The sequence below is a fragment of the Otolemur garnettii genome, unplaced genomic scaffold (genome assembly GCF_000181295.1).
Source record: "Otolemur garnettii isolate 467f Iridium unplaced genomic scaffold, OtoGar3 scaffold00065, whole genome shotgun sequence".
NCBI lineage: Eukaryota > Metazoa > Chordata > Mammalia > Primates > Galagidae > Otolemur > Otolemur garnettii.
In genome coordinates, this window is record NW_003852460.1 from 7,880,375 (window position 1) to 7,889,067 (window position 8,693).

The window sequence follows — 8,693 nt, forward strand, 5'->3', positions numbered from 1 at the left end:
GGGTCTGGCTGGTCTCTAAACGGCGAGCTCAGGGCAGTCCACCCGCCTGGGCCCCCGCCCCCATGCCAGCCTCCGCGCGGGCCTCGGCCGTGCCGACCGTTGGGACCGTTGGGCCTGGTTCCGGCGCGCGGGCCGCGTAACAGACCCGAAGGCTCGGCGGGAGGCTCCGAGCGAGCGCGTCGGCGGCCGAGCAGTGTCGGCGGCGAGCGGAAGGCGACGAGGCCCACAGACCGAGACGCCGACGGCCGCGTGCTGCCCAAGCGGAGACGGGGCTGTGGAGTTGCCGCTACCAGACCAGGCAAGTCCAGCCTGTCCAGCCTGCCGGCGGCGGTCCCCTGGCCGTGTGGGGCCACCGGCCGCCTGGACGCCGCCCCGCCGTCCCCAGCCCGGAGCCTGGTCCTTCCCGACGCCTCCGCGTTCTGTGAGTGCCCATCTTGCCTTTCCTAGCTAGACTGCGAGCGTCCCGTGGTGGCTCCGCCTGTGGCGGAGCTTCTGTGCTGTGTGCCGGGTCCGGTGCCCGGTGCCGGTGCCCGGTGCCGTGGGAGATTCGGATTTGGGGTACGGAAAGGGGAACTGTACTAAGCAAGGTCTCTCGGGAGCCCGTGAGACTCGTGTTGGGAGTAGAGTAGCGTAGTGGCCGCCTGGAAGAGGCAGATCCATTTTCCTTTTACGAATTTCTCAAAACCAAGAACCTTAGCTTGTCCAAATAAGACTCAGCCAGCAGAATTACTCCAAGGGTGAGGACACTTGAGGGGAAATTGGAGGCAAAAATGATCCAGGAAGAGAGTGACGACCACGAGCTGGACTCGGTGGTTCAGCACGTGGAGCAGAACCTGGAGCTCAGAACAAAACGGGCCGCAGAGGCAGAAAAATCTCGTTATGTAACTGAAACAGGAAATAGATTTGCTCTAGGCTCAGGTCTCCCGGTCAGGCCAGGGTGCCAGCTTCGTTGTCGTGAAGCAGAACACCGATGTGGCCTTGGCGAATCTCCAGGTTGTCGTGAGTAGCGCTCAGACTTCCAGAAAGCAGCCGGCTTCGGGAGCCGAAACGCTGCCAATATCCTTAAATCTACAGACAGAATTTCTGATATGGAAGACGAGGAGGTCTCCTGAGGAGCACCTCGAGGCTACAAACCCGAGGTCACTCCCGCTTTGTCTGTATGTGTAATTGTGTCTTTAACTGTGCAGTCTTCACCCAGAGTATTTATTGTAAGATAACTAATGACCTAGAACCGTGTTATTGGCCACCCACAGTGAGAGTCGCCCCAGTCTGGGAGTCTAATGTACAACTTGTAAGCAGTCCGTGGTAAAATTCTGCTGTTTTATAGATTCGGAAGGAATTTTTATAAAAGCTAGTGGTTTTTTTAACTGCTAAACATAAAAATTTTTTTTTGGATTTAGAAAGGTATGTTAAAAAATTACTTTACTGCTTCAAATGTATATGACAGAAGCAAACATTTCTGGGTTTTTTTAATTTTTACATATAGATGTGTTCATTAGGTTTCCACTTTTTGCCTTCACAGAGTTAAAAAGGCTTAAAATTCAACAACAATAACACTGTTTAAGATAAGGACTAGAAACAAAAACCTCCTAAACAATGAATGAAGATAAATACATTCAGAAAAGAAATCAGACGATTGCTGCAATGAAGTATTAAGCAATAATAATAGTAATGCCAAGAGTAACATTCACATTGTCAAATAAGAGTAGGTTTATTATAGAATGCTTTGACTCTGAGGTTCAGTATGGAATCATCAATTTATCTTATATTTTTTTCCCAAAGCCTCAAAAAATAGACAATATTTATAAATAAAAATAAAAGATAACTTCAAAAAACAGATCATGCCAAATCTTATAGACAATAGAAAAAGAAAAAATACTTCAAAATCATTCTGCTTAATCTGGATACACCTGATATTAAAATTGGAAAAAATATATTATTATAAAGGGGAAATTACAAACATAATTCACTTTTAAATGAGGATGCAATATCCTGTATCCTAAACATCATATTAATAAGTTGAACTAATATTTAATGTTTAAGTAATGTACTTAGTCGAAATCGAATCCAATTTATGTGAGAATTAGTCACTATTTTCTTTTTTTTTCTTGTCCTTACCCTCACCCCCTCCCTTCTTCTCTCTCTGCTCTCTTCTTCCCCCATGTCATTAATTGTCATTAATTGTCCTCATATCAAAGTTGAATACATAGGATTCATACTTCTCCATTCCTGGGATGATTCACTAAGAATAATGTGTTCCACCTCCATCCAGGTTAATACAAATGCTGCAAAATCTCCTTTTTTTTAAATAGCTGAATAATATTCCATGGTATACATATACCACAGCTTGCCAGCCCATTCCTCAGTTGAAGGGGATTTAGGCTGTTTCCACATTTTAGTGATTGTAAGTAGGGCTGCAATAAACAGCCTAGTATAAGTATGTTTATAATAAAAGGTTTTTCTTAGTTCTTTACTATTTTTATCTCTCTAAATGTAGAATATAAATGTTTTAACACAATAACTAAGAAAAAGACATGAAGATCATGTTAACCAGTTGGATGAAAATATTTCAAATTGTATATAGAAACAGTACACTGTACCCCATGATAGTATTAATGTATACAGCTATGATTTAATAAAAAAAATAAATAAAAGGTTTTTTTTTCCTTCTGTATAGATACCCAGTAATGGGATTGTAGGATCAAATGGAAGGTCTAGGTTGAGTTCTTTGAGGTTTCTCCATAGTTCCTTCCAAAAAGGTTGTATTAGTTTGCAGTCCCACCAGCAAGTGTAAAAGTGTTCCTTTCTTTCCACATCCATGCCAGCATCTGCAGTTCTGAGATTTTTGTGATATAGGCCATTCTTGCTGGGATTAGATGATATCTCAGGGTGGTTTTAATTTGCATTTCCATTAGGGACGATGAGCATTTTTTCATGTATTTGACAGCCATTCCTCTATCTTTAAAGAAGGTTCCGTTCATCTCTGTTTACCACTGATGTATGGAATTGTTGGTTTTTATCCTTGTAGATTAATTGAAGTTCTGTATAGATCCTAGTTATTAAACTTTTGTCAGATTCAAAATATGCAAATATCCTTTCCCGTTGGGTAGGTTATCTATTTGCTTTGGCTGTTGTCTCCTTGGCTGTACAGAAGCTTTTCAATTTAATTAAATCCCATTTGTTTATTGTCGTGGTTGTTGCTATTGCCATGACAGTCTTCTTCATAAAGTCTTTCCCCGGGCCGATATCTTCCAATGTTTTTCTTATTCTTTCTTTGAGGATTTTTATCATTTTGTGCCTTAAATTTAAGTCCATTATCCATCTTGAATCAATTTTTGTGAGTGGAGAAAGATGAGTCCAGTTTCAATCTTTTACATGTGGATATCCAATTCTCCCAGCACCATTTATTGAATAGGGAGTCTCTTCCCCCAGTGGATGTTCTTGTTAGGTTTATGGAAGATTAGGTGGCTGTAAGTTGCTGGTTTCATTTCCTGGTTTTCTATTCAATTCCAAATGTCTATGTCTCTATTTTTGTGCCAGTACCATGCTGTTTTGACCACTCTGGCCTTGTAGTATAGCCTGAAGTCTGGTATGCTGGTGCCTCCAGGTTTTTTTTGAAAATATGGACCCGCTTGCGTGTCATCCTTGCTCAGGGGCCATGCTAATCTTCTCTGTATCATTCCTTCATTTCTGGTCCTTGGACACTTTTCATGTATGTTTAAGCTTGGTTATATATTCTTTAAAATACATTTTAGAATAATTTATAATTTCCACATGTTCAGAATTCAAAGAAGATTTTGTACATATTTCATCTGGACTGGAAAGCCAGGAAGCAATATTTGATTTTGGTCTTTGAAACACTTAGGACATCTCAAATATGACAATTTTGTTTTTATTTATTTTTTTTTAGAGACCCAGGCGTAGAGTACAATTGGCTGCTCACATCTCACTGCAGCCTTCAACTCCTGGGCTGAAGTGATCCTCCCATTTCACTCTCCTGATTAGCTGGGACTACAGGTATGTACCACTGGGATGGGCTAATTAAAAAAAAATTGGGGTGTGGGGGGGTCTTGCTATTTTGCCTGCGCTGGGCTCAAGCAATCTTCCCTCCTCAGCCCCACAAAGTACTAGAATTTTAAGCATAAGCCATTATGCCTAGCCATCAAATATGACAATTTTAAAGAAGAAAAATAATTGTTTCTCACTTAAAAGATGGGACACAACAAGAGACTAGAGAGCTGCAGAATGAGTCAGATGGCAATTTAAATGCAACTTAAAGATCTCATGCTGGCTCGGCGCCTATAGCTCAACCGGCTAAGGCGCCAGCCACGTACACCTAAGGTGGAGGGTTCGAATCCCCAGCCCGGACCCGCCAAACAACAATGACGGCTGCAACCAAAAAATAGCCTGGCGTTGTGGCGGGCGCCTGTGGTCCCAGCTACTTGGGAGGCGGAGGCAGGAGACTCGCTTGAGCCCAGGAGTTGGAGGTTGCTGTGAGCTGTAATGCCACGGCACTCTACCCAGGGGGAGAGCTTGAGGCTCTGTCTAAAAAAAAAAAAAAAAAAAAAGATCTCATGCTTACATTAAAAAAAAAAAAAAGAACTTGCTTTCAAAGGTCTTGACAACAACAACAACAATGACCGCAAAAGCCAAAAGTTTTTCTATTATATTAAATTAACTTCAGCAGCTAATCACTTTATGGTCAGAGACTAGAGGATAATTTTGAGGCATTCTATTCTTAAATGTACTTGATTTAGATATAACTATTATAAAGTGTATTTGTTATCTTACTTTGGTGTGTTAATACTAGGGAATCCTTTCACTTTTCTTTTTGGCTGACCCTTCACAGCAGGAAATTTCTAGGGAAATACATCATTGAACTGTTTACAGTGCAATTGTAAATATGATTTTCCCAAAGCTAGTCAGCAATAGAGGACCAAATAAATGCAATCCAATACATTTAGATTTTACAAACATCCACTTGCTTCCTCCTCCCTTTATTAAGTATACATCATATGTAAAATCTGTTTCTAATCACCTAATACATAGACTAAAGCCTGTGGTTTAAACACATTGACCTATCTAGATCCTTTGGGGTTATTCAAATTTAAATAGTACAAGTGTTACTGGAGTCCACAAAGAATTACGAAGTCAGTTAGAAGTATAATAAAGGGAAATTAAGGTGGGAGAGAGACTTGTTTCCAAGTGGTACCAAAGGGGCTGACAACACTTTTGAAGAGAACTGGAGTAATGGGAAGGTAATAAAATCCAGTCCTCAATGAGCCATGCGTCCTTAAGCTTCCGCTACAGGGACTTCTCAGAAGGTTTTCTGGAATTTCATTCTGTCACTTATATCCTGTGTGGTAGTCAGCAGGTTCTGGAACATCTTGATTTTGATTGTGGTTTGTGCAAAAGAGAGGTAATATTTTTCAATAGAATAGTCTTGGGACTAAAATAGATGTAAGTACCTACACTCCCCTATGGCGATCTGAAAATTCTACAGAGTACAAAAAATTCTTTGTAGTTTCCCGTTCTCACCCTAAAAACTTCAAACTTACACCTCCTCATTCAATTTGAGTTTTATAGAAATCCAAGGAGTCAGGCATGAGTGACCACAAATGTAGTATGGGGAGACAGGGCTACCATCCCAGCTAGACTCTGTTGTACAATTGACTGGATATGTCTTAAGCTCAGCTGTCCCATCCATCATGTGTGGGTAATGATAAATCAAATGAGAAAACACGTACACACACCCGACAGAACTACACAGATATTTGTTAAATTATCAACGATAGGATAAAACATTTAGTTTGGACTTACACTAGAGGGGCCCAACCCCGTGCCTCTGGCAGACACCATTCTCAAGCTTGCCAATAGTTTTTGCCTGCAAGCACCTATCCCTTTCTGCCTCATGGCTTTACCTGGCCCCAGGCAGAGCAAGCTGGTGTGGCTGGGGAATGTAAGGGGTTGCCGGTGCCCCTCATCCTGAAACTACTGCCAATTGGTAAATAAATAGCTCAGCTTTCTCGTTTCCTGTGGCCACCTTAACCATTTCTACAAATTCTCCCACAGAGCCCCATTGGGAGGGAGCACAAGGGTTTGTAACAGCAACCTCCTCATTAACGTGCCCTCTTTCCTCTTCCTTCCCTTCCTGGCGTGCTTCCTGGATCACCCCCCAATTCAAACTCTCAGTCCGAGTCTGTTTCTAAATGAACTCACCTAAGCTCACTCACTTCCACAGACATCCTAACACATTCTTTTTGAGTATTCCTTGCCATGAGAAAAGCCAGATTATAAAATATTTTATTGCTTTAGAAAGATATTTGCAAACACAAGAGATTATTTTTCTCTTCCCCCATCTCCTTTCTTTCTCACTTTTCCTAGAGGCCGCATATGCTCCAGATTGCAGGCCATAGACCAGCATTGTCAATAGAAACATAAAGTGAGCCACAAATGTGAGTCACATCTTAAATTTTCTAGTATTCTCATTTTAAAAAGTAGAAACAAGAATTTTAATATCCTTTCAACATGTTATCTATTGGAAAACTGCTGAGATATTTTACATTTCTTTCTTTCTTTTCACTAAATCTTTGGAATCTGATATGTGTCTTATATGTATGACATATCTCAGTTCAAAGCAGCCACATTTCAAACACTTAGCAGCTACATTTGTCTGGTGGCTACCATATTGATCCTCACAACACCAGAGTCTAGAACAAGGGTAGGCAGACTTTTGCCATGCAGTAAATACTTTAGGATTTATTTGCTTTATGCTTTCTGTTACATCTCCGTTCTGCTGCTATTTTAGCAGAAAAGCAGTCATAGACAATATGTAAATGGCTGAGCAGGGCAGTGTTGATTAAAACTTTATTTACCAAAACAGGTCATGAGTGAGACTTGGCCTATATCTGTTATTTGCCAATCTTCAGTCTAGAAGGTGAAAACCAAAATGGTGATGTTTTCTGGGCCACTGGTACTCACTTGCTCCTGTTAAGAACTCAGAAGAGTCTGAAGAAAATTAAACTCCATTTGCCCTACAGACATTTTAATTTAAGGAGCTTGATGGTTAAAGCACACAGATACTGGTGCCAGTCTGCCTGCATTCAAATCCTAGCTCTTACCTTCTGTGCCTTAGTTTCCTTACAAGGTTATCAAGGGAATGAGAGGAGGAGATACGTGCAAGCCCTTGGAGGAGCACCTGGCTCAGTGGTGTGTTGAATCAGTGCTTATTCCACGAAATCAAGAACTTGTTTTTCAAGTTTGGAGGTTAAACTGATTTTTAGCTTAATTTGTAATACTTATACCACAACCAAATTAAAAGCATGCCCACACAGTTTATAAACTATTTAAACCATAACCAAATTAAAAGCATGCCCATACATTTCATAAATTGTTTCTTGCACACATTTTCAATTTAGCAGCACGTAGCTACAAGAATATGCCCCCCCCCCAAGATTACATTTTCCAAAAACACTGAATCCACATTGCTAAATTTTCTCATGATGTAATTAATGTCAGAATTTGCTTCTAGGCTGCAGGTCCCTATTTTGGACTTAAATATATGTATTTCTAAAAGTTGCATAAGGTCTTAAACCTCTATGAATCCTACTATTTGATGTCATCTTGTCTGTGAAGCCCCCTCTTCATCTCCTTAGTCTGAATGGGTAATTCCTTTTCCTTTAGTGCTTAGGATTACTCATACTTCCATTTTTCCTATTTCTTCCATGCCCATGTTGTGCTCCTGCCCTCCTGGGCAAGCTGTTTTGACTATCCAAGCTTGGGCTTGGGCCTGGGCCCAGGCACTTGCTCTTTTCTCTGCATAGAATGCATCTGCATAGCAAAAAATAACACTACTACAAAATAGAGAGCATAACAAAACCATAGTATGCCTTGAGTACTTCCTGTATACCTAACATTGCTTAGTCCCTTTCTACCTTATACCCTAAATATTCACTGTGAATTATTAGCATAGAAAATTGAATATTCGTCAGGCAACCCTTCTGAAATCTAATGTACTAACTCAACCATTAGTTAATTTAGTAACTACTATGGATTAAAACACCTTCTATTCTTTAGGGCTTTTCCCATTGGTAGATTTGAGTCTGATCTCAAGAAGAGGGCCTTGACAGTCCAGATGTGCTCTCAAGGAATGTTACCTAACTCCATCAAGACCACATGGTATCTGGGATAGCAAACATAACATTGTTGAATCAGTTTTTATAAACACAGGTTTATGGAAATAGGGAGATAGTTGAGCAATTATCATTGACACGTGTGTCAAATTCTTTCCAAGCCCAAAGTCAAGTTGCTCCCAGCCTTAATTCTTCAGGTGATTTTTTCAGGGCTCTTATTCTATGAGGGGTGAGGATGGGCTATCAGTCATTATTAAGAAGGATGAGGTTTTAGTGGAATTCAGTACTACCCTCCCAGCATCACCACCAAAGAAGAGAACTACGAATAATTCAAGATGGTCCTTTTAAAGACAGCAGTGAAAGTGGGCAGATTTAATACCTTAATATTAAGCTTAAGATTTGGCTCTGCACCTGTGGCTCAAGTGGCTAAGGCGCCAGCCACATACACCTAAGGTGGCGGGTTAGAATCCAGCCCGGGCCTGCCAAAACAACAATGATGGCTGCAACCAAAAAATAGCCGGGCGTTGTGGCGGGCGCCTGTAGTCCCAGCTACTTGGGAGG

General features: G+C 41.2%; 1 protein-coding gene and 1 pseudogene across 5 annotated transcripts in view; both read right to left on the minus strand.

Moving 5' to 3' along the window:
* MID1 (midline 1) overlaps positions 1-8,693 on the minus strand; it is a 365,744-nt gene that overhangs the window by 80,640 nt on the left and 276,411 nt on the right. The gene's annotated exons all lie outside the window — the stretch shown is intronic.
* LOC111726437 lies at positions 3,617-3,703 on the minus strand (annotated as a pseudogene).